The following is a 25,321-nucleotide window of genomic DNA, read 5'->3' on the forward strand; positions in this document are numbered from 1 at the left end:
CAAATCCTCTTTCACCCAGGCAGAATGAGCTAATGCTATGATTTCATTTTGCATTAACTGAAATGAAATGTATGTCTGCTTCTTGGGAGGACTGTGTTGTCTATGTTAGGGAGGGAGGGACCTGTCAGTTTTGGTTCCTTTAGGTTTCTCATTTTTTCTCTAATCCCCATTTCCACATTAGATCATGAATATATATATGTGTGTGTGTGTGTGAGAGAGAGAGAGAGAGAGATAATCTATACACATTTTGTGTGCAATTTGGTCTAATAAATGCATTTTTGCAAGCAATTTTCTTCAATATAATGCATTTTTGTACACTATTTTCCACTAAAATAAACGTTCTTTTGTGTGCACACTTCTTTTTCGGTTGGAAAACAATGTCACCAACCTTGGAGAAGGGTATATTTTGAAGAGTAGCTCTGTTTCCATTTGCCAAGGGCCAATTTGGTAAGTTTGCCTTACTATGCAAACAGAATGAGTACCTCCTATATCCCTAGACTCTGCTATGCAGCCTTGTGTGGCTTCCTCAACCCCCACCCTTCCCAAAGAGTCCCAGACCCCAAAACAAGAGCTCCCCAGTTAGAGTCTCAGCTAATGCTGTTAGGATATCCCTTCCCTGACTGGAAGAAACTCTGAAAGACTTCCCCATGGCTTCCAGCATCAGCTAAAGCTGAATCAAAAAGACAGGAATCAATTTACACAGAGGGACTACACACTCAGTCTGGTGGGAGGTGCAGGCGGCTGCTGTGTATGTTGTAAGGAAATAAAATATTTTTCGATTGATTATGAGTTGCAAATGGCACTTGAGTGATTCCCCTCTGACTCGGCCCGGCTTGATATGCCCCCTGGGCTCCCTATCCATCCAGGGCCTGTTTTATTCACTTCTGCATTTGCAACAAATATTTTATGCATGCTTATACAATTTGTTGTTGTTGTTTGTTTATGACCTGTGCTGGCACTAGATTCCCAGTGTAAATGAAATACGACATGGCAGTCTTGTAGTGGGCTGACATGCATTTAATACATATGTAAATCCGTCTCCTTGGACAGAGTGTCATATAAATATCGTTAACAGAATGTTAGGGTCTGTTTAGCTCACAAAAGCAGGCTTCTTCCTTTGGTATTCTTCTCCTGGCACCTTAGGAAGCATAGCACAAAGCTGCAGAGGAGAGCCTTGGCTTGCAAGGTGGTTGGGTGCAGATTGGCTGAGCTTCTCTGGGAGGCTGGTGGGGCAGGGAGAAAAGGGGGTTATAGTGTTGTGTACACCCCAATCGCTGAGTGGCAAGAGACTTCAGGAATGCTTGCATCTATCCAGAGTTCAGTTTCCTTGGAATGAAGGCCAGTGGAGGCTGCGGTGCCCTCACAATATATAGTTTTATTTACACATATATGCAACCTGAGCACAAGACGGAGGCAGGGCCATCTTACCCATAGGCGCTAGGGGTGCGGGGCACCCGGGCATCAGACTCTCAGGGGTGCCAGGCTGAGAGTCCAGGGCCCGAGAGTTGAGTCTGGGGAAGAGCCCGTCTGTTGGTTGGAGCACTGTGGTGGGCTCTTCTGCTGCGGGTGGCTCTGCACCACGAGTTCAGGGGCGACCAAGCCAGCAAGACGCTGAGGCAGCCAGCCGGCTCCACAGTCCTGTACGCCTGGGACTGGGCAACTGGGGGGGGGGGGCGCCGGGTGGATCTTTGCACCCTGGCGCCACATATGCGTAAGACAGTCCTGGACAGAGGGGTTCACAGCACTAATACCTCAGCAGATCTTGTATTTCCATTAGGTTCCCAAGGAGATCCCGAAGGCATAGGCCAGCACAGCGCAAAACAAGCTTACAGCATCATCCAAAACTCATGCACATACTGTCCCCCTTGGCTTATTGTACTCCATCCTAGGATGACATGGCATCCAGCCAGGTGTGGTGGGAAAAGCCTGCTCATTTGTCTCTATGGCAACAGGGCTCATTTTTGGACATGGAAATGGTGGTACTTAACTGGCCAACTAAGGCCATTGTCTTATGAAGAAATGGTTTGAGCAGTTCAGTAGCCATTTCTACTAGATTCTAAGCCTCCTTGATGCCAAATCACTGGCCTGGATGGGGCCCACAGATATCATTTAGACTGCCCCCCCAACTGATAACAATACTTTTGAAGGGATTATACCATTAAAGGAAGGGACTGTTGGGTTTGGAACTTAACAGGTTAAGAAGTTCCCATGATGCCTCAGCATTCTGACGTCAGCTTTCGAAGCTGGGAGGAGTCTGGGAGGAGTTTCGTTTCTGTTCCCCTCTGGTCTCTGTGAGAAAGAGGTCGCAGTTCGTCATGGCTGCTGTGAGCCCAGGAGATTTCCTGGGGAATGTCGGAATAAAGATACTGAAATAGACAAACTGGTCTCTGTGTGTTTGTCTGAAGCTAAGTGAAGCTACGTGACAGTTTTCGCTGCTGTGTTCAACTCTGCTGAGGCGTGACTGGAGAGCTACTGGAGACGGAGCTGAGTGGCGCAGCTCGGAGGAAGCGCGCCGGGCATAAAGAGCTAATTGTGGATCGTAAATCAATTAGCAGGGGTCACGCCAATAAATCAATGCCACAGGTTATGGACCCTTAATCACCGATCGTAAAAACTGTCACAGGAACGCTTTGAAGTGCCGGAATGCGTTTGAAGTCTGCGGTCTGAAGCAGAGACGCTGGCAGGAGTTTTTGCCTGGTGTTAAGAGGCAAAAGGAGAGCTGCGGAGCTCAGAGCAGCTGAAAGACACTAAGTGGTTGCCTGTGCTGAGAGCTGAGTGCTGGGAGCTGAAGAGCAGCTGGAAAATCGTTTCCCCACGGATGGGTGCCGGAGGAGCTTGTAATCTGTGAGTACAGCTTGGGGCCCCTTGGGAGAACGGAAGACAATGGCAGGCAGCCAGGTCTTGGAGGACGTTCCGATTGAACAGCTCACTCTAAGAAGTTGGGCAAGGGCGTAAAGTCAGCAAGGGCTGCCTGGGATGTGCTGTGAAGCTTCAGCAGGAGGCCAGAGCCCTGGAGGAAGTATTGAGAAAAGCCTAGAGATGGCTGGTGCCCCTGTTCCTGATGCTTTAGCCTCAAGGAGTGCTAGTGAGCAGATCGGGGGGGCGAAGGATTCCAAAGGCAAGTGTAAAGGCTTGTCCACTGTGCGTGCTGGAGTGGAATGTCAACAAAGCAGGTTCCCAGAAAGCCGCAGTGGGAGCCAGGCCAGAGGGGGCGGAGCTGGCAAGGAGTGCTTTTCCGGAAGAAGGAGGGCCAAGCCAGCTGGGAGGAGCCCCGGGCAGTGTTTTTCCACTGGAGTTCGTCGTTGCTGCCCATGGAGAGCGGAGACAGCTGGGCAGGAAGGTCCCAAGGTCAACCAGCTGAGTTCCCATGGGAATCAGTCTCGGAGAGGAGGCCAGCGTGGGAACGCAAGGGAAGGACGTGGCTCAGACGCTGGGGAGGGTTGTTTTCTTATCACTGCTTCTATGGCAACTGTGAAGAACAACTCCAGCCAGGACACGGTGACGCGCTGGGTTTTGAATACTGCTGTTGGTCAGCACCTGCTAAGCGAGCCTGCTGGCAAAATGCGGAACTGCAGGGCTGTTTCAACAGGACACAACTGTGATGTTAGCAGACGGAATGAGAAAGTCGGTTTCTGCTGTGGCTAACATGTCTTTTTCTCCTTTACAGGAGGAGCTAGAGGTCTACGTTGTGCCGGGACTGAATTGTTGTTTGTTATCTGTATCAGCTCTAATGAAGCAGGGATACATTGCTTTGAAAATGACACCTGTTCCATTTTCAGAGGGGGCCACAGGGACCCCCTCCCCGCTCTGTTTCAAAATGCTTGAGATTACTCATCATGAAAACCTCTTATCACTTCAACACACCATTGTGTCAGTTAAATGGACCGCGATCCTTCTAGGTATGCATGACAAAGACATAGTCCAGGATCCTTTGCATAAAAAAATGTGTGTTTGTGTGCCAGTTTGTTCTTTGAAGTTCCAATTTATAAAACTATAAATCTACAGCTGCAGCAAGAGGATTCATAGACCAGACCACCTGCCAGTTGTTGTTGAACTCCCATTCCCATCAACCCCACCTGGCACAGCCAATGGCTAGGGGATGATGGAAGTTGGAGTCCAAAACAGGCTCCCCTCCATGCTGAACTTCTGGCACTTGGTGAAGACTGTTTTCTTTCAGCAGGCATTTTAAGTCAGTTTCCCCAATATTATGCTTAATTTTAACTGACTTTATAGTCATTGTACCTTTTGCATCTTCACTGCATGCTGCCTAGCCACTGCTACATTAAGAGATATATAAATGGTTGAAATAATAAAACAAAGAAAACTAAATTAAAATCTGGAGGGCACCAGGGTGTTTTTGAGGATTTGGCTTCAGCATTCTCCTCACCACCACACAAACAAAGTAAATAATTGGGCATTTTCTTTCCCTGACTTTCCCAGCTGTTTCATCTGCAATTTCACAAAAGGAGATGGATTGTTCTTCTGCAGTTTGTGAACCTTTTGAATTACACCACCCAAGCTAAGAGAGGCTGAAAAATCAAGAGGTCTTTCCAGTTGGGAAAACTAAATTAATTCCAGGTTTAATGTGAGAGTTTTAGCATGGATCCCACCCTCTCCCAGCCAGCTAGCCTGGAGAAGCATCCCTTTGTGGAGTGGTTGTCCTTTGGAAGACAGCAGATGCAGCCTGGAAAATAAAGAACTCACCACGATAGAATCTGAAACTTCGGGCGCCTTTTGTTTTCCATTGTTGGTGTTGATGATACCCTTTTGCTGGAATAACTCACCAACACTGACAGATAAGCTTTTAGGGTAGTGAAATCTTGGTGACACTTTAAGTGCCCCAAATGACAATACAAGGACGTGAAAAATTATCCTGCACACGCTCCACACAACAGGCTTGTCAAAAGCGCCGATGTCGCTGGGGAACTGAGGTTCCTTCTGCTGATGGGCAAGTTTCCCACCCACTCAGTGGGGCTATCATTACGATACCTTCCTCAAAAGTGGTTGTCAGGTCTGTCAAGTAATCACCTGCAATGGCTCTTTGGAAAACGGCATCACCTCCCTCCCTCCCTGCCTCCTCTCCTGCCATTCTTTGCAGGAAAACTCTGAGGTGACTTTTCAAAATCTGGGGGTCCCTTGTGCACACTCCCCTCCCTGTGCATCACCAAGAGGATCTCTCCTCCTCCTCCATCATCCCAGCCCCTCCACTTAAAATCCATTTCCAGAAGTGATTTAGAGAGGCCCGGGAAGGAAATGGAACAGCCTGATCTTGCTCACACAACAGATTCCCTGAAGGTCCTTATTCAAAATCCTCAATTTATCTGGTCATTAGATCTAATTAAATTCCTAAGACTTGGAGGCCTGATGAGTGAGTATTGCTTTTTCCCCCCTCACCAATTAAAATGGAAGAGATTAAAAAATGCCCTGAATGCTTTGTCCTTGCCATGGTTAATTGTGGAGGGAGGGGAATGGGTGTGTGCAAAAGGCTCCAGAGAAGGAAGGAAGGTAATAAAGGAATAAAGGAATAATTTCTTGGCCTAAAGTTGAATTTCCTGGCCAAAAAAATAAAAAAAGGATAGAAAATCCTTTTGAATTCTCTCAGCAAATTCCCGAGGGGGGATTGTCGCTATCTGTCACAAGAAATACAAGGCACATTGTGGAAGGTGGAGCTTCTTCTGAACCCCCTCAAAATAACAATATCATAGCAACCACTAATTATGGCTCCCAGGAGATGCTTTGGTTAAGCAGGGAAATCCAAGATACTCTTGATTTGCGAAACACAAAGCATTTTGGGATCTATATAGCTCTATGTATCTGGTTCCTGAACAGCTTCAGCCGCTCGTTTTTGTGAAATTTGTGACAAGCTCAGAGATCATGGTGATGGTGGGTCCAATGAAATTCTGTTGATAACATCTTACAGGGACATGCTCTGTTCTGCTAAATAACGTGCATTGAATGGAGACATGCTCTCTTTGTAGGTCCTGAACTTGCAGCACCTCGATTTTGTTGGGTGAATCACTTGGAAGGCCTGGAAGACTTGGAAACATTAAGGAAGGTACAACAGTTGTTACCAATGTTGTGGTGTCCGTATGGATGCCCTGCAGGAAGACTGGATGTGCTGCTGGCAAAATGATCCTCAGGTAGTGAAGTGGTGGGAGGCAAATGGTTATCTGCAGTGCTTTTTTCTGGGGGTACTCAGTACCGACTTTTTAAAAAATATATGTTAAAAGTGTGACACTTCCTGTAACTTCATGAGGAGTACTGGCACCTTTTTCTATTAAGAAGCACTGGTTATTTGGAGTGGTTAGAATTGGGGAGGTACATAGATAAAAAGCAACACAAGAGAATCTAGGGAGTGGGGAGCATAAAGGAAGACTGAAGAGGTAGGGCTGCATTTGCACAGCAGTTTATTCCATTTCTCCAAAGTTTCTGCATGATATTTGAGCTTTTGCACAATGTAAACACCACTTCAAGAAAACTAATGGAATAGAGTGCATGCTTAGCACTCATTTATGTGTTATTTGGTTCCAAAAACAACAACAGCAACACCTGTTTGCAGCCCACTTACTGGGAGTAAATTTGGGGCGATATCACAGCATACAATTTCCCCCCTGCTGTTTTCTTGGAGGAATCATGGGGGAACAGAAGCATGTGCAGAAAGGGCGAGGGAGTGGCAATGTCTAATGACGTTAGTTGTTTTGTCCCACCACGCTCACTGCTGTGAATGAAATTTAGCATGGGATGCCTTTGTATTGGTCAAAAAGCTACAAATCCATAACAAGACAGTGTGGAAAGAACATTAGGAAACAGGACAGAGGCACTAGCATTATACTGAGGAAAACTGAGGCAGTATTCCCAATGCACTCAAGATGCAGATACAGTTATAGCCAGGCTGGGGAAACCCTCCTCCCAGGCAGATGCTCAAAGGGCTGTTCAGTGAGCATTTAGGAATGAACAAAGCTCCTCTGCAAAATCTCCCGCATATGAAGACTCGTTGGGCTTCTTTCTGAGGAGGGACCTCCACATCAATTTTGCATTTCCCTTGATTCTGCAGTGCAGACGGGCAGAAGGGTAGCAATTTCTGTGGGTCGACATCTTTTCCTTCATGCCAGTCCAAGCTCACCTTCTGATCCCATTGGCAGTGGGGAAGATCCTGAAACCTGGACTGTCATCTTCACCAACTGCAAGGACCAGGAGGCTTTGCATGTGTGCACATCCCTCCATGGATCCCTTTAGAGTTGTGTTTACTTGTATATCTTTTATACTTGCATGCATTTTGAGAGTAAGCTGCTTTGGGAGCCCATCTAGGCTGAAACAGATACAGAAGGTGACATTTCCAGGGCAGCTGTAATTTCCAAGGACATTTCATAGAAGACACCGGTCCCTGGTAAGCATGGGGACCTCTGGTAGTTTGGGAGCAGGCTGGTAAATGCTTTCATTTGCCTGTTTGCAAGGTTCCCAACCTGTACGAGTGGGGAAAGGCCGTATCCAGCCTCCTCAAAGCATCAGGGATCACTCACCCTTGACAACCTTACATCTCCATGCCGGTTTTTGAGTGACAGATGAGAAGGAGATGTGGATAAATTGCCAGGTGTCAGAGCGGTGTTTTATCTGTGGCTCTGAAGGAGCTTTCGGTGTATGTATGAGTTTTGTCTGGAGTGAGCAGTGCCAAATGACAATCAAGTGTCAAGTAACGCTGGGGCGGTAGCAGCAGCGAGGATTAGCAACAAATGGAGATGCAGTCGGGACCTGGAGGAAGGAAGAGGCCAGGGCCACAGATGGGAAGCAAAGGAATCAGCATAAGGAAGGCAGAGCAGCTAGAGGGTGCTTGTCGGACAAGCTGTTGAGTTGATACACAAGTCCCATAGTCCAGCCAGATGCCATTTTTGGAATGGCGTTTCAAAATGATTCTGGGCCAGCTATCATATAAAGTCCATGTGCACCAACTTGATCGCTGTACACTAACAGTTGTACACACGTACACAGTCATCACTTGGCGATCACAATCAAGCAGTGATGGGATGTTGGTGGTAACGCCACCAACACATCTGTCACGCCAAGCACATTGCTTGTTTTGGCAGCTGGTTTGGACGTTGAAATAAGCCCCATGCAGGCATTTAGTTATATTATTCTCTCTTCAGGAAAAGGAGCATAGTGGTGAGAGGCTCCTCCCCTTTGCATGCCTGAGGTCCATGAGTACATGTGAATCGTGTCTCTATGCATGGGCCACTCTGAAGATTTCCTCCTGCAGGTGTAGAAAGCCAATATGAGGGAAGGGCTAATTTGTTCACAGGGTGGAATCTACACACATATAAAAAAAAGCTGTGAAAAATGCTTTTTTAAAAAAGTTTTGAAAAGTACATTGAATTTGGCATAGCTCCCTGTTGCCATCTAGTGTCACATTTGTATATTGCACTTTACAACACATTTAAAAGTTTTATTTGCAGCTGTATAGCTGTGTCCACAATGTCATGTGTACAGAAGTGACACTGAATGTCTGCACAGGTTAACACATCTATAGAAATTTCATGATGGACATGCATGTGTGAACATGCCCTTGATGTACAGGCTTACAGACTGAGTCCTCTGCAGAGCATTGCATTTTTGCTGAAGCATAGTTAGGTGGTGCCCTAATGTTCCTTAGGTATTCTATGTGCAATGGGCCATTCATTCACACATGCAGTCACTTCTTGATCTAGATGCCTGCCCCACTGAACTTGCTGCAATTGCCTGATCTTTGAAGGCTATTTTGGTTGCTTCCTGAATAAAAAGGCCTGTTTTCTAAATTCCAAGGTTTTGCTCTGCAAGATTTTTTTTAAAAAAAATGTTCTGCAACTTAGTCAGCATGATTGCTGTTTCCTTATCACAAGACGGGCACTGTGAGCTGCCGGATGCCCAGTGGCAAGTCAAGGAAACTGATAGCCTGGCCAAGCATGAAAAGCAGAAAAACTATCCACGTCACAAGAAGATTGCAAGAGGAGTGCAGGATAAGAGCGAGGGAGCCTCTGTGTGTGGCTGCATGTTCTAGTGCCTTGTGGAAGATGCCTCTGTACTTTCTGAAAGGAGAAAGCATTGCTTGTAGTCCATGGATCAGGTCCTGTGAATGTTTGTGCACCTCAGCACCCAGTCCCCACACCCTCTAATCTGTGCATATTCTAGAGAACACTGTTGCGTTCCACCCCAATCTCTGAGCAGTGCGAGATTCCAGGTGCTTACCCCGGGTTCGGTTACCTAGGACTGAGGGACAGCAGAGACTGTGGTGTCTTTATGATATATGGTTTGTTTTCACATCTATACAACCTAGAATCATAGAACTGTGGCCTTGGAAGGGACCCCAAGGGACATCTAGTCCAACCTCCTGCAATGCAGGAATCTCAGCTAAAGCATCCATGGCAGATGGCCACCCAACCTCTGCTTAAAGAACCTCCAAGGAAGGAGAGTCCACAACCTCCAGTGGGAGACTGTTCCACTGACAAACAGCTCTTACTGTCAGAAAGTTTTTCCCCCTGATGTTTAGTCGGAATCTCCTTTCTTGTAGCGTATGATGGAGGGGCTCTCAGCATTAACATCCCAGAAGATCTTGTTTCCCCCACCATCAAAGTCTTGGATTCAAGCAGATATCAAGCATGGCTCTCCCTCTCTGGTGTCTGCATGCTTCTAGCAGTGCTCTCACACACCACACCACTCTGGCAATTGTTCTCCTCACTACCAGCCAGGTGAGGGAAGGGGGCACCCATTTATTCTTTGGCAGAGAACAAATCTCCTTTGTTATATGGGCAATTGTTTACACGGGAGTTGGGTTCAGTGGTCATGCATAAGCCTGTTCTCCCCTCGTTCCACCTTTATCTGACCTGAATCAGAATTGAGCCCTGAAGGCAATATGAAGTGGAGAAGACAGCAAGGTCCAAGGAAGCAAAGGAAGTTGAGGAGAAGAGGGAAAAGTTGGAAAGGTGATGGAATGGAGGGGAAAAAACCTTATAAAGCAGAAGAACAGGAGATGAGGTACATTGTTGGCAGGTAGGGTTACCTGTAGTGATGTATGGAAGTGAGAGCTGGACCATAAAGAAGGCTGATCGCCGAAGAATTGATGCTTTTGAATTATGGTGCTGGAGGAGACTCTTGAGAGTCCCATCGACTGCAAGAAGATCAAACCTATCCATTCTTAAGGAAATCAGCCTTGAATGCTTACTGGAAGGACAGATCGTGAAGCTGAGGCTCCAATAGTTTGGCCACCTCATGAGAAGAGAAGACTCCCTGGAAAAGACCCTGATGTTGGGAAAGATGGAGGGCACAAGGAGAAGGGGATGACAGAGGATGAGATGGTTGGACAGTGTTCTCGAAGCTACCAGCATGAGTTTGACCAAACTGCGGGAGGCAGTGGAAGACAGGAGTGCCTGGCGTGCTCTGGTCCATGGGGTCATGAAGAGTCAGACACGACTAAACGACTAAACAACAACAACAAAGGGTTACCTGTTGTGTCTTCCTCCCCCAAGAAAGCCCTGCTGTATGTAATTGATCCGAGCTCCAGGTGAGCTACATAGGAAATGAAGTGTTGGTGGACCAAGAGGCCAGGGGAAGGATGGATAGAAGAAGCCATGGGTTAGAGTGGTAAGTTGAAGAGAGGAGGAGGAGAAGCCAGGATTCCTGCACGTTTAAAAATTGTGGAGGAGTTCAGCAGGTGTAGCTTGCATGACAAACTATACTGGCTGAAATTCCCTCTTCTGCACAACTTGTTGTTGTTGGCATCTGTCTTGAGAAACAATGGAGCCAGACTGCATCTAGGGTGCAAGCCTGGGCAATATAAATGGATGTATTGGGCTGCACAGATGACAAAACCCCCTCTTGGCCTCTCTGATGTGGTCCAAAGGAGAGCAGAGCAATATGTTTGGCACCAGCTTGGCTGCAGGAATTGACGGAAGGAGGAGTACAAGGCACCATGCAACCATCTTAGGGACTCCACTATTTGCCTTGTCTGCTCAATCTGCTGGAGCTTGTTTTTGCATGCAGGGGAAGTCCCAAATTCACTGAGGGTTTGAGACCCATCGGCTACCTTCACCTGGTTTAGCCAGCCAGTTGAAGCCATTCCTGGGGTGTGACTGCTGTTGCAAGCTGACAGATTTTGGGAGCCACAGGTGAGGCTGAGTGCCAGGTGGGGACCAAAGGTGGACAAGCCCAGAAGGAACACAATGTGTCCCCTACCAGAGGCACTCCTCCTCCCCTAAGACCTCAAACGGCCCATCTGTAGGACTAAGTAAAGAGTTGTTGTTGTTTTGCAAAGGCACAAAAGTCACTGCACAATGTCCTTTCTCGGTGGGGAACTGTTTCTTTGCCAGTCTGCACTGCTCACTGCAGTTCTGCAGGTGGAGCTCTAAGATCACAAGACCCCCTTGCTGCCTCCGCTCTTGCCTCCGCGAACAACAGGCACAGACCATCACTGCACCTACGGCTGGGTATTCTGAAAATGACTTCTATGAAATCTCGGGCTTGATACGCTATCAATTTTTCCAGATGCCTTTTCAATATCTGTCTGGAGAACTGTATGAAATTACAGTAAGTGCCACAGCTTGGCATGCCATCATATGGTGGCTGGAGAACAAAAAAACAAAAACAAAATAAAATGATGAAAAAAATTCAATGAAAAGAAAATGGACCAAAAAGAAAGCACAGCCCACGATGGAATGGGTGGCCACTGATTTGATACTTGCCTCGTCATAAAAATGCAGGTCTTTTTGAGATGCAGAGAGTCTCTTGGGTGTGCTGACTGCACCAGCTTCTAAGCAAGACCTCTCCCATAGGACTATGGTGAGACTGTGTTTGGTGGGTCTGTGAGATGTTTTCTCTGGACAAGACCCCAGGCTGTGTCCCCAAGATTTTCAGGTCTAATTGTCACTGAGAAGAATTATGTTGGATCAACCCACTCAGTCCAACATCCGGTCTCCTGCACTGGCCAACTAGTGAACTCTAAGAAAGCTACCAGCATGGCACAAGGGCAAAAGACCTTCCCCACTGTTGTTTCCCCCCGCCTCATGGAGTAACTGGTACCGTGATGCACCACGTAGCTTCGTGATGACACTGAAAAGGACCAGTCCTCCATGAATCTGCCAGATCCCTTTTCTGTGTCATAATATAGTCTGAGTGATAGATCCATGTGCACACACAAAAAAACAGGATGTTTGTGACATGTCTAGGCTGGGACATAATAGTTTTCCTTGTGCAAAGATCTCTCTCTCTCTCTCTCTCTCTCTCTCACACACACACACACACACACACAGAGAGAGAGAGAGAGAGAGAGGAGTATTCCATGTCTGCTCCCACCTGCAGTAATACTAGGGCTGCTATAGGTCAAGATTTTCCCCGATACAGCCAGGAAATGGGCTTGAAAATGGTGAATCAGCAAAATGTCTGGGGAAACCCAGAAGTATCGCAAGTAGGATTTTTAAAAAATAAAAAAAAATCTTTAAAAATCCCAGAATCCCAGAATCCCAGATTTTCACTTTTCCGGCACATATAATCAACCTCCAGAAGAACTCACTTAGAAGAGATCTCGACCCCTTTTTGTCTGCAGTCCACTTTGGTGTAATCTCTAAAAAAAGTCAAATTTCAGCAATTATGTTTCTGAATACCAGATGCTGGGAATCACAGGTGGGCAGAGAGCTGTTGTGCTCATGTTCCGTTTGCTGGCTTCCTAGAACACACCCCTGGTTGGCCACTGCAAGAACAGGAGGAAGGACTAGATGGGCCCCTTCCCTCATCTAGCAGGTTCTTCTCACATTCTTATGCTAAAAATGTACGAAGTGGGTGTCTTTAAATGGTGGCTCCTTACATCAGTCTTTCCCAGGTAGATGTCCTCAGAGATGCTATTGGACTACAGATCCCACCAGCCCTCACCATTGGTCATGCTGGCTGGGGCTAATGGAAGCTGGGATGCACCAGGTTGGGGGAGGTTGCCCTATACCAGTCAAAATTTATTCAAAGGTCTTTCTTAAGCCCACCTACCCCTTCAGACAATAGGCAGGCAGGGACCCTTGATAGAGTCTTTTCAGTGATGGCACCCTAACACTGGAACTCTACTCCACTGGCCTATTTTCATGGCCCAAGCCTCATGCCTTTCTGGGGCCAAGCAGAGACCTCCTGATTCAGCCAAGGCTCCCCTATCCCCTTTAGCTGCTGGTTTTTTTTTTGAAGCACTGTTTATAAAGCTGATTCACAAAGTTGCTCTGTTTTGCTTTGTTTAATCACAGTCAGTTTTTAAATATTATTCCTGTTTGCAAATTCTGTGTTAGTTGCTTGCAGCACCTTTGCCTTGCAGAGCAGGAGGGGAGGGTAAAACAAGAAGGAATCCCTTTTAAGGAAGGAAAGAAAATATACAAGCTGAGATGGCTCAGTCAATATAGAGCATGAGACTCTTAATCTCAGGGTTGTGGGTTTGAAGTCCACATGAAGTATTCCTGCACTGCAGGGGGTTTCATCAGATGGCCCTTGTGGTCCCTTTGAACCCTACAGTTCTGTGATTCTATACCTACTTTGTGTAATGCTGGCTTAAATGGAGCTGAAAGGTAAGGGGGGGTGGCTCTTCAGCTATGCCACATAGTTAGGGGAACCATAGTGCATGGATAACAGGCACAGTCAGTCGTGTGCAAAAGTATCAACCCTTTTAACAGTGCATGTGTCTGAGCCAGTAAGGTAAATGTAAAAGGTAAAGGACCCCTGGAGAGTTAAGTCCAGTCAAAGGCGACTATGGGGTTGTGGCACTCATCTTGCTTTCAGGCCGAAGGAGCTGGCGTTTGTCCACAGACAGCTTTCCAGGTCATGTGGCCAGTATGGCTAAATCACTTCTGGTGCACAGAACACCGTGACGGAAACCAGAGTGCATGGAAACACCGTTTACCTTCCCGCCACAGAGGTACCTATTTATCTACTTGCACTTGCATGCTTTCGAACTGCTAGGTTGGCAGCAGCTGGGAGAGAACAATGGGAGCTCACCTTGTCGCTGGGATTCAAACCGCTGACCTTCCGATCGGCAAGCCCCAGAGGCTCAGTGGTTTAGACCACAACGGCACCCGCGTCCATGCCTGAGCCAGTAAGAAACTGTGTAATGCATGGGCATGTGGTACACAGGTGATTTGAACAAGCTGACATATGTGGAAGGGCCAGGGGTTGTTTTGAAGCCTACTGGTCGTGAGCTTGCGATTCCATTTGCAAAGAAGTGCTGGGATCCACAGGTTCTGCCACTTTAAACAGTCCTCTGCTGTGCAGTGCTGTTGCTGCCACCCACACAACCTGAACCTTAAAGCAACAACAAGCACAGACTCACTCAGCTGGATCGCTCTCTCTCCCTCCCTACTCCCTCGTGAGCTCAGCCCAAAGCTGAGAGAGGAGCCAGCCTGCTATTGCAGCAGTTGGTCTTCAGGTGTCTCTTTGGCACAAATAACACATAATGCTGATGAATGGCAGGAGAGGTGGTGGCTGCATGGGAGGGGGAAGAGAAAGTGATGCTTTCCTCCGTGGAAACCAAAACAAGGGTGGGCAAACCCAATTTTGTATTCCGCAGGTTTCGGGTTGGTGGAGGATTTAAAAAATGCAGGAACTCCTGGCCACAAATGGAGGCGTTAGAGGCACACATTATCGTTACAGGTATAATCCCCCTTTTGAAATAGAATGAGGTTGCTTTACAAAAAAAGAAAGAAAAAAAGGAAATTTTTGCCTGCCAATGAGAGCGAGAGAGAGATGGGTTGTGCATGTGTGCTGCATTGGAACTCAATGTGCTGGTGTAGGGAAGCGGGTGGTGCTGTGGTCTAAACCACTGAGCCTCTTGGGTTTGCTGATCAGAAGGTTGGTGGTTCAAATCCCTGCAGTGGGGTGAGCTCCCGTTGCTCTGTCCCAGCTCCTGCCAACCTAGCAGTTTGAAAGCACACCAATGCAAGTAGATAAATAGGTACCACTGTGGTGGGAAGGTAAACGGCGATTCCGTGCGCTCTGGTTTCCGTCACTGTGTTCTGTTGCGCCAGAAGTGGTTTAGTCATGCTGGCTACATGACCTGGAAAGCTGTCTGTGGACAAACACTGGCTCTCTCGGCCTGAAAGTGAGATGAGCACCGCAACCCCATAGTTGCCTTTGACTGGACTTAACCATCCAGGGGTCCTTTACCATTTTACCATGTGTTTGTACAGATTTTTCAGTTTCCAGCGTGGCCTGCTCATTTTGGGGGGTCCTTTTTCTGACAACAACAATCCACTGGTGAGGCCAGCTGGGCAGCTTTTTAGGGCCAGGGCCTCCAAAATAAAATTTGATGAAGAAGGCAGTGCTTTTTTTTTCAGCCAGAACATGCCAGAGTGCAATTCCAGCACCTCTCCGCGGGACACCATTGTGGGCTGATGCTCCCCTTGACTGCTTCTTGCCTTTACGTACTTCTGAGAAGCCCAAAATGAACATTTCAAGTCAAAACAGAAGCTGGCCAGCGTGTGCAAATCTTACCTTTTTTTAGATCTACGACTCCACCTAGTTTCTAGCTGGTCCTAGCTGCAATTGGTCAAGCTATGGTTCCTTCCTTCCTTTAAATGATATTTTTTTGAAAGCAAATTTCTAGCATGTTGAGCAGCTGGCTTTAATTGTTGCTTTACAGTCCTGCTGGTTTGCTGTCATGTGACGCTGCTGTTTTTGTGTTTTATATTGTCTTACGGTCGCATTTTTACAGTGTTGTTTTATTCCTTTAACTGTACGGCGCTGTGGGAGTGGATGCTGGAGGGTGGTTCATAACCTCTCTGAATAAATAAAAAGATAAATTCAAATTAGGGGAGCCTTCATGAGAATCCCACCCTCTCCCCCCAAAAAGAGAGAAAAAACAACATTATCTGGAGTAACTTAGTAACCCAAATGCTTTCCCTTTATATCACATTCTTGAGGTGTGTTTTGTTTTTGTTTTAAGAAAAGAAAACATCATGCAGGTTACCCTATAATCCTTGCAACAGCTCTGTAAGGTAGGTCAGTTTATTTTTTTATTTGAATTTTATTTATTTATTAAAGTTCTTATGTTACATCGGTAAACATTATCATATTACATCACGAGGCTTATTATACTATAATTTTCAACATGTATACAAAGTTTATATACTAAAAGAAAAGAAAAGAAAAGAAAACAAGGGCAAAAAACTATTCCAAAATCATATATATACCAACACTTTGGACTTCCTCTCTCTCCCGTTGTATATTCATTTTTTACAAATGAATGTACTCTTATTATTGTATATTTCTTTACATTTTATCTAATACATTCCTATATCAATATGTACCCTTGGTCTTATTTCTCAACTCAGTCTCTCTCCAACGTCAATCGAATGCTTGACGTTGCAGTTTATTTTATTTTGTGTCTATTGCATTTCCTACCCCTGTTGCTCCAAAGAATTTAGGGTGCTGCTGCATATGTGTGTGTGTGTGCGCGCGCCCCCCCATCCTATCCTCACAACAACCCTGTAAGATAGGCATAACTGAAGTGCAACCCAAACGTCAATTTCTTAGCCATTACCAGATGCCACCTTGGAACTGCCTTCCACACTGGAGCCTGTGTATAGCCACCCTGAAGTTAAGGCTCTGAGGTTTTGAGCTTCCCAGAAGCATTGGGAGTGGAGGGTGAGTAGTCTGACGACTGGTATTGGAAACTGCCAGAGGCACAGGCACCAGTTCGGGGGGCGGGCAAGGCCTATGTCCCCTCTCATGTTACTTTTAGGGCCCAGGCCCCTTCAATGTTCAGAAGGCATTTGGCTCCACCCCCGGTTTCTCATGTGCGATGTCAGGTGGTCACATAATGTCATGCACCTGTCACCAGGACGTCACATCGCGCCCCCTCAGTTGTCTTGAGAAGCTGACACCTCTGGTCAGAGGTCAGCCAGGAGATACAAAATGAGAGTTGGAGTGGAGGGCCATACCAAGCAGACAGGAGCCAGCGTGGTGTAGTGGTTAAGAGCGGTGGACTCGTAATCTGGTGAACCGGGTTCGCATCCCCGCTCCTCCACATGCAGCTGCTGGGTGACCTTGGGCCAGTCACACTTCTTTGAAGTCTCTCAGCCCCACTCACCTCACAGAGTGTTTGTTGTGGGGGAGGAAGGGAAAGGAGAATGTTAGCCGCTTTGAGACTCCTTAGAGTAGTGATAAAGTGGGATATCAAATCCAAACTCTTCTTCTTCTTCTCCTGCACGTGGAGCAAGAGGCTTCCAGTTCCAACTTTGCAACTTCTGACATAAACAGAAATCAAGCAGGTTCTCTGGCCAATCCAGCAAAGCCATCCTTAAGAGTCGTATGATGGCTTGGTTTGCCTGCAAAGAATCTGCTACAGGAGCCAGGGATGGAATAGATCGGTCCCCCCACCCCCACCCCACCTGCCCACCTTCCTTGATTTCCCTCATATGCACAAGCCTTCAATATTTCATGAGACCTAGGTGCTTAATAATGGATGGGAAACATGTTTACAAAGAGAAGTTTCTCACTGTAGATATAATAGAGCACCTCCCAGGACCTGTTCTTAGCTCCTACTTACATTTCCCTACTGATAGCCAGCTTGCCGAACAATCCACCCCGGCCATCTGTGGAAGCATTGGGAGATGCTTCTGTACGCAAAGAACGAGGAGAGGTGGAAAAGCATGTTGGACATGTGTGTGTGATTTCGAAACAAACGTCTCCAATTTGGGTCATTAAGAACTGAGCCCACCCCCCTCACCTTTGTCTCGGCTTTCAATGCTTCATCGCCTCCTCATCTGTCCTAATAATAATAATAATAATTTGTTTATTTATACCCTGCCCATCTGGCTGGGTTTCCCCAGCCACACTGGGCGGCTCCCAACAGAATATTAAAAACACACTAAAACATCAAACTTTGAAAACTCCCCTAAACAGGACTGCCTTCAGATGTCTTCTAAAAGTCAGATAGTTATTTATTTCCTTGAAATCTGATGGGAGGGCATTCCACAGGGCAGGCACCACTACTGAGAAGGCCCTATGCCTGGTTCCCTGTAACCTCACTTCTTGCTGTGAGGGAACCACCAGAAGGCCCTCGGCGCTGGACCTCAGTGCTGAATGATGGGGGTGGAGATGCTCCTTCAGGTATACAGGACCAAGGCTCTTTTCTCTCCTCCTCCTTCCTTTCTCACACTCTCTTCTTGAAAGGATGGAAAGAAGACAAGAGATTTGCCTAAGGTCCTTGTCTCTGACTTTCTGTGGTGGAAGGTTGGCGAGCATGCTTGGAGCCTGCATAGCTAACTTGAACTCTAGGAAGTGTCATTTTATTTTTATTTTTTTACTCCTGTTGATTCAGTTGTCAAAGGCTACTGTAATGCTTCAGGGTTCTGCTGGCAGGATGAGGAGGGTCAGGCCAGCACTCAAGCTGGAATCAAAGGGTTTAAAAAGAGGTATTCATCTCTTTAAAAATAACACAACCAATTCATAAACAATCAAAACACTCCTTATTGACCCCCCCCCCCAAAAAAAAATGATCGAAGGAAAGGGCAAAGGAAGTAGATATGATACTAGTGTAATTTAGTGGTTGGAGTATAGAACTAGGGTCTGGGTTTGAATCCTGGCTCAGCCATGAAGCTCACTGGGTGACCTTGGGCCAGTCACTGTCTCTCAGCCTGACCCACCTCACAGGGTTCTTGTGGGAATAAAATAGAGAAGTGAGTACCACCATGTACACCACCAGCGGGAGGAAAAATTGCTAGACAAATGTAATAGCAAATTAAATTTAGCCTGAAGGAAGGGAGTTTTTTTGCAGGGGGGGTGGACGACGATGACAACATGGTAGCACTGTTCCAATATCTGGAGTGCTGCTCAAGCAGCTGACAAACATATGTTCTCTGCTGTTGTCCCAGAGGTCAGGACTAGATGGGATGGGCTTAATAATAATAATACTTTATTATTTATACCCTGCCCATCTGGCTGGGTTTCTCCAGCCACTCTGGGTGGCTCCCAACAGAATATTAAAAACACAATAAATAATCATACATTAAAAACTTCCCTAAACAGGGCTGCCTTCAGATGTCTTCTAAAAGTCAGATATTTATTTCCTTGACATCTGCTGGGAGGACATTCCACAGGGCAAGCACCACTACCGAGAAGGCCCTCTGCCTGGTTCCCTGTAACCTCACTTCTCATAACAAGGGAACTGCTGGAAGGCCCTCGGTGCTGGACCTCAATGTCTGGGCTGAACGATGGGGGTGGAGATGCTCCTTCAGGTATAATGGGCCAAGGACGTTTAGAAAGGTAGATTTCAGTTAACCATCAGGAGAGACTTGTTAAAGGTAAGACAGGTTGGGCAGTGGAACCAGTGGCCTGCTGGGGGTGGATGGGCTCTGTTTTGCTGGAGGTTGTCAAGCACAGGCTGGACATGTTAGGAATGATGCAGATTCTGGATTCTCTGAACTGAGCAGCAACTAAATGGACCACAAGCCCCCATGAGAACCTAAGCCGTGAGACCTAAACATCATCCTGGGTCAAAATAAAAAAATCCTTCCAGTAGCACCTTTAAGACCAACTAAGTTAGTTCTTGGTATGAGCTTTCGTGTGCAAGCACACTTCTTCAGATACACAGATACTGTGTATCTGAAGAAGTGTGCTTGCACACGAAAGCTCATACCAAGAACCAACTTAGTTGGTCTTAAAGGTGCTACTGGAAGGATTTTTTTATTTTGACTATGGCAGACCAACACGGCTACCTATCTGTAACTGGAATCATCCTGGGTGTACAGTATGAGCCTGGGTAGCTCAGTTGGTTAGAGTGTGGTAGTGATAACACCAAGACTGCAGGTTTGATTCTTGTATGAAACAGCTGCACATTCTTGCATTGCAGGGGTTTGAGCTATATACAGTGGTACCTCGGTTTACAACCATAATCTGTTCCGGAGGTCTGTTTGTAAACCAAAACAGGTTGTAACCCAAGGTGCGCTTTCACCAATGGGGCCTCTAAAAAACATTTGTTCGTAATCCCAAAAAAATGGGTTGTAATAAAAAAAAAAGGTAGCAAACTGGGACACACACTTTCGGGTTTGACGTCTTTGTAATCCAAGACGTATGCAAACCAAGACGTATGCAAACCAAGGTACCACTGTATATAACTTTGGTCAATCACCAGTAAAAAGGGTTGGACTAGATGATCCTCAGAGTCCCTTCCAACTCCAGAATTCTATGATTCTGATTCTATGAAGTTAATTTGGATGGAAGAGGTGGCTTCATTGGACTCAGGTAATCAGATTTCAGGGGAAAGGCTCTTTGGGGTCATTTCCCCAGCTCCCTGTTACAAAAGCAGCCAAGGTCCTATGCAGATGTGAATCAGTTTGGATATCTCTGATCTCCAGCATGACAATGGCTTTTTGCAACAGGCTAAGCACCTAAGTGTTGCAGAGAGCGAAACCAGCAGCACTGACTTTGCCCCTGGGCTATTAGAATGTCCCTCGCTCGCTCACTCTCCTCTCTGCTGTCTGCTTTTGGCTGAGGTGACAAACCTGGAGCTACTCAGCAAGAGAAACAGCTGAGCAGGGGCCATCCATTTAAGGAGCTGCACCTCTCAGCTCCCCACAATTTATCTTCCCACCTTTCCGAGATGAATACATCATCTCTGACTTCCATCTCTGCTCTCCAGTGCTGTACTCAAGCTGCCTAGGGAGACTTTTAGTTCTCCCTTCCGAGAGGTCACAAAATGATTGCACGGCACACAATGATGGGAGCGACCTACCCTTTGAGGTGATCTGACTTTATCCTTCAGAAAGCCCAGAGATCACCAAAGATCACACACACACACAGTGCACACATCACAATGCAGTAAACTTCAGGTAATCGAAAATCTCCTTTGGGGTACCACAGGGCCTTAGAATTAGATGGGGATCTAACCTGATGTGATGCTATCCCCTTGCCATAAGTCTATCTGCCAAAGCTTTATTTGGGCAATCACATGAAAGAGAACAGGATGGGCTCACTTGCCCTGCCCCCTGCTATCACAGTCCAATCACCCTGTCCCACCACCCACCATGGATTGGAGGGGGAATGTCTGTGTGCTGTACTTTCAAAGCTCGCTGTGTGAATTTGGAACCCCAACTGTGCCCCAGTAGAGCTGGCTCCCTCCTACAGACCCTGGGGCTCCAATGTGTGAGGCCAGGCAATGGGGATGTGATGGAGGGACCAGGAAGCAAATTCTCATTCACCCAATTCTAACCACTGGGAACTGGAACTATTATAGGTGCTGTGTAATACTCTCTCTGCACTTCTACGAAATTGACTTTGGAACTCCCTGCTTATTGACACTTAGACAGGCATCTTCACTGTACTCTTTCTGGCGCCTGCTAAAACATTTGTCTAGCCTGCCCGGACATGTAAAATGTTGACATGTGTTTTAATGTGTGTGTTTTTTTAGTATATTGCAGGTTATTTTTTGAATAGTTTTAAATAGTCGCTTTTTTGTTGCTGTTGTTTAGTCGTTTAGTCGTGTCCGACTCTTCGTGACCCCATGGACCAGAGCATGCCAGGCACTCCTGTCTTCCCCTTCATGGATCACTGCCTTGCCGTGGCGAAGGGGCTTGAATAACTCAGAGAAGCTATGAACTACGCTGTGCAGGGCCACCCAAGATGGGCAGGTCATAGTGGAGAGTTTTGACCAAACGTGATCCACCTGGAGCAGGAACCAGCAAGCCACTCCAGTATCCCTGCCAAGAAAACTCCATGGACAAAGGCAACAGGAGTATAAAAAATATAGCATATAAAAAATAGTTGCTTTTAAGTGGGTTTTTTTAAAAAATAAAAAAATATTGATCGTTCTTTCTTTCTTTTTGAAAACTATGTTGAGGTTTTACCACAGTGTCTAAATCTTGTGAAATAAATTAATAAATATTAGAGGTGGAGGTTCTGAAAATCCAGATTTTCAAAATAAGCAGATTGCTACTATATTCCTTTATCTAATCATCATCGTCATCATCAAAGGCAGAGGAATGATAGTAAAAGATTTAAAACCTTCACATTCAGGAAGGCAGATTCAGCCTCTCAGTGGGTGGTACAGAATTGTCTGGCCGAAAAGAAGGTCATAATAATTAAATGATGTCCTTCTTGTTAGCTGTTTGATCTCTGTAAATTCACAGTCTGGTCTCCTGTCTTCATCCAGGTAACATAACAAGACTGTAAAAAGAGCACTTCCCCATCTTCTGAGAATTGGGAGAAACATTATAGTCATCCCCGAGACTAGATAACAATTGAGAGCACATCTAATGCTTAAAAAAAGATACTCATGTATCAACCAACCTTCTAAGTGGAGATTTTTTTTATCCTAGTCGGTATCTGAATTTATTTGAAATTGCTTTTATATATGTAATTGCTTACATTTTATAGATGTTACAGATAGGTAGCCGTGTTGGTCTGCCATAGTCAAAATAAAAAAAATCCTTCCAGTAGCACCTTTAAGACCAACTAAGTTAGTTCTTGGTATGAGCTTTCGTGTGCAAGCACACTTCTTCAGATACACGGTATCTGAAGAAGTGTGCTTGCACACGAAAGCTCATACCAAGAACTAACTTAGTTGGTCTTAAAGGTGCTACTGGAAGGATTTTTTTTATTTTATAGATGTGTATTTTATTGTTTCATATATACAGTTGTTCTTGCTGTTTTATACATGCAAATATTTTGCAAGTGGATTTTATCATACAGTGAAATGGTTTTGAGATGCCATGTAGGAAGTGATTCATAAATGAAATTAATAATATAATAGCAACAACAACAACAACAATTTCACTCCCCAGTCAGCTGCGAGGCATCTTCCCTGCAATCACCAAATGGTCCAATGAATAGCAGGGTTTTGGGGGCATTTTTGTCAACCACAAAAGTCATGCTGTGCATTCCCAAGGGGCGCTACAGTCAGGGTGAAATGCCGCTGAGCTGTTGCAGAAGGTAGTCCACTGCTTGAAGGAGTGGCAAGGTTGTTGTTGTTTTACTTAAGTAAAGGGAAAAATAAAGCTCTTATCTTGAATTTATTTAAGGTAAGAAAAGTCACCTGCCCCCTTAGAGATTGAACTGACCTTCAGGAAAAAGCTTTATCCCATCTCAAGATGGGTTGAATACTTTGGTTCCCGTTAGTTTAAAATGTTTCTCTGGACCACTCTGAGACTTAAACAGATGCTGGTACATAAGATATATTTATAATGATAGAACCATTGAATTGCAGAGTGGGAAGGGATCCTAAGGGTCATCTGTTTCAACCCCTACCAACGGAGGAATCACAGCTAAAATATTACTGACAGATAGCCATCCAACCTCATGTTAAACAAACCTCCAATGGAGTAGAGTCCGCCACCTTCCAAGGCAGTCCATTCCATTGTTGAACAGCTCTTATTACAGTATAGAATAGATTGTCAATATTAAGTTGGTAATTCAGTCCCACAGGAAGGAGTGATGGCCACAAAAATGGAGAAGAGGAGTATCAATGGCTACTAGCCAGGAAGACTATGTTCCACCTCCACTATTGGAGGCACAATACCTCTGAATACCAGTTGGTGGGAGTTACAAGTGGGGACAGTGGCATAGCGTGGGTTGCCAGAGCCCGGGGCAGGGCAAGTGCTGAACCTCCCTGGTGGACTGGGCATCTGGGGTGGAGGTGTGCCCCAGGGGGACACACAAAGCCAGTCCAGGGTGGGGTGCGTGGGTGTCCCTTCGCCGGCCACAAAGAGAAGGAGGTTCCGCACCTCCCTTGAATAATAATAATAATAATAATAATAATAATAATAATAATAATAATAATTTATTTATACCCCGCCCATCTGGCTGGGTTTCCCCAGCCACTCTGGGCGGCTTCCAACAAAACACTAAAATACAGTAACCTATTAAACATTAAAAGCTTCCCTAAACAGGCCTGCCTTCAGATGTCTTCTAAAAGTTTGGTAGTTATTTTTCTCTTTGACATCTGGTGGGAGGGCGTTCCACAGGGCGGGCGCCACTACCGAGAAGGCCATCTGCCTGGTTCCCTGTAACTTGGCTTCTCGCAGCGAGGGAACCGCCAGAAGGCCCTCGGCGCCGGACCTCAGTGTTCGGGCAGAACGATGGTGGTGGAGACGTTCCTTCAGGTATACTGGACCGAGGCTGTTTAGGGCTTTAAAGATCAGACCAGCACTTTGAGTTGTGCTCGGAAACGTACTGGGAGCCAGTGTAGGTCTTTCAAAACCGGTGTTATATGGTCTCGGCGGCCACTCATCAGTCACCAATCTAGCTACCGCATTCTGGATTAGTTGTAGTTTCCAGGTCACCTTCAAAGGTAGCCCCACATAGAGCGCATTGCAGTAGTCCAAGTGAGAGATAACTAGAGCATGCACCACTCTGGCGAGACAGTCTGAGGGCAGGTAGGGTCTCAGCCTGCATACCAGATGGAGCTGGTAGACAGCTGCCCTGGACACAGAAGGCCTGGCCCAGGCACTACTTGCTTCCCCATGGCTCCAGAAGGTGACAGGAGCTCATCCTGTCATGGGGGTGCCTGGTTGCACCCCTCTCAGAATTTTACGCCACTGAGTGGGGAGAGTTGCTGTTGCACTCAGGTCCTGCTTGTGGGCTTCCTAATGGCACATCTGATTGGCTGCCGTGAGAACAGGATGCTGGACTAGATGGGTCCTCTTTGGCCTGATCCAGCAGGTCTTTTCTCATGCAGCTGAAAGAACAATAGATCTATCCTGTATCCTTAGCCCAATCTAAGCACATCCTCTCTGGAAACAAGACATACTGCCAGAATGATTTTTTTTGTTCTTTTTATCATTGGGAACTCCATTCTTGTCATAGACAGATATAATCCAGACACTGTATTTGGGAGGCAATTATTTCTTTCCTGGGTACACAAAAGTCCCTTGGCCTTGTGTCTTTATCACACCGTGTGAGGTGTGCTCTAATTGCCCTCAGACGCCCTACCTGCGGCGTGTCTTAATACATAATTACATAGCATTAGTGCAGAGAATGGCATGACAACCACCTTGGATAATCACACAGAGCAAAGGTTTCTGCCAGTCTCCTGAATATAATAGACACTTTAGTGGTGGTCATATTTCCAAGCCTAAGAATTCTGTGTACGTTTGATGTGGCATTTTCAGGATAACACAGACACAGCGATGCTCTTCCCAGGCTGCCTGACGCCTCCCAGGGCTCAAATGACACCCAGAGGGGGATCGGCTTTTGCAAACAGACTTATTCTTGATTTATTGCTGAAACGGTAAGTGTAGCAAAATTGGAAAGCCACGCTCGGAAAATGGTTCATCTCGGCCTGTCGCAAGAAAAAAGGAAAAGCGGTGTCAGTCCAGGTGATGGCTCAGATCCCAAATGCTCC

The 25,321-nt window shown here is 46.3% G+C and overlaps 1 long non-coding RNA gene across 1 annotated transcript in view; it reads right to left on the minus strand.

Annotated features, from left to right (window-relative positions):
• LOC308464395 overlaps positions 1 to 15,463 on the minus strand; it is a 130,261-nt gene extending 114,798 nt beyond the window's left edge. The window contains exon 1 of the long non-coding RNA XR_013980003.1: positions 15,446 to 15,463. This is a non-coding gene — a long non-coding RNA (uncharacterized lncRNA). The remainder of the gene's footprint in view (positions 1 to 15,445) is intronic.
• Positions 15,464 to 25,321: the final 9,858 nt, after the last annotated feature.

Source organism: Podarcis pityusensis (genome assembly GCF_964106645.2).
Source record: "Podarcis pityusensis genome assembly, chromosome: 15".
Taxonomy (NCBI): Eukaryota; Metazoa; Chordata; class Lepidosauria; order Squamata; family Lacertidae; genus Podarcis; species Podarcis pityusensis.